Genomic DNA, 213 nt, shown 5'->3' with positions numbered 1-213 from the left:
GGAGGTTATTTGTACTTTGTTACGTTTACTAATGATTTCAATAGGTACGGTTATGTCTACTTGATGAGACATAAGTCAGAAACGCTTGAATTGTTCAAGACTTTCAGAAACGAAATGCAGAACCAACTTGGCAAGAGGATCAAGTTGCTTCGATCAGATCGAGGTGGCGAGTATATGAGCCAAGAGTTCACTGACTATCTGGCAGATTGTGGG

Source organism: Tarenaya hassleriana, unplaced genomic scaffold (genome assembly GCF_000463585.1).
Source record: "Tarenaya hassleriana unplaced genomic scaffold, ASM46358v1 Cleome69, whole genome shotgun sequence".
In the NCBI taxonomy this organism is placed as follows: Eukaryota; Viridiplantae; Streptophyta; class Magnoliopsida; order Brassicales; family Cleomaceae; genus Tarenaya; species Tarenaya hassleriana.
This window is presented reverse-complemented; position numbering follows the sequence as displayed.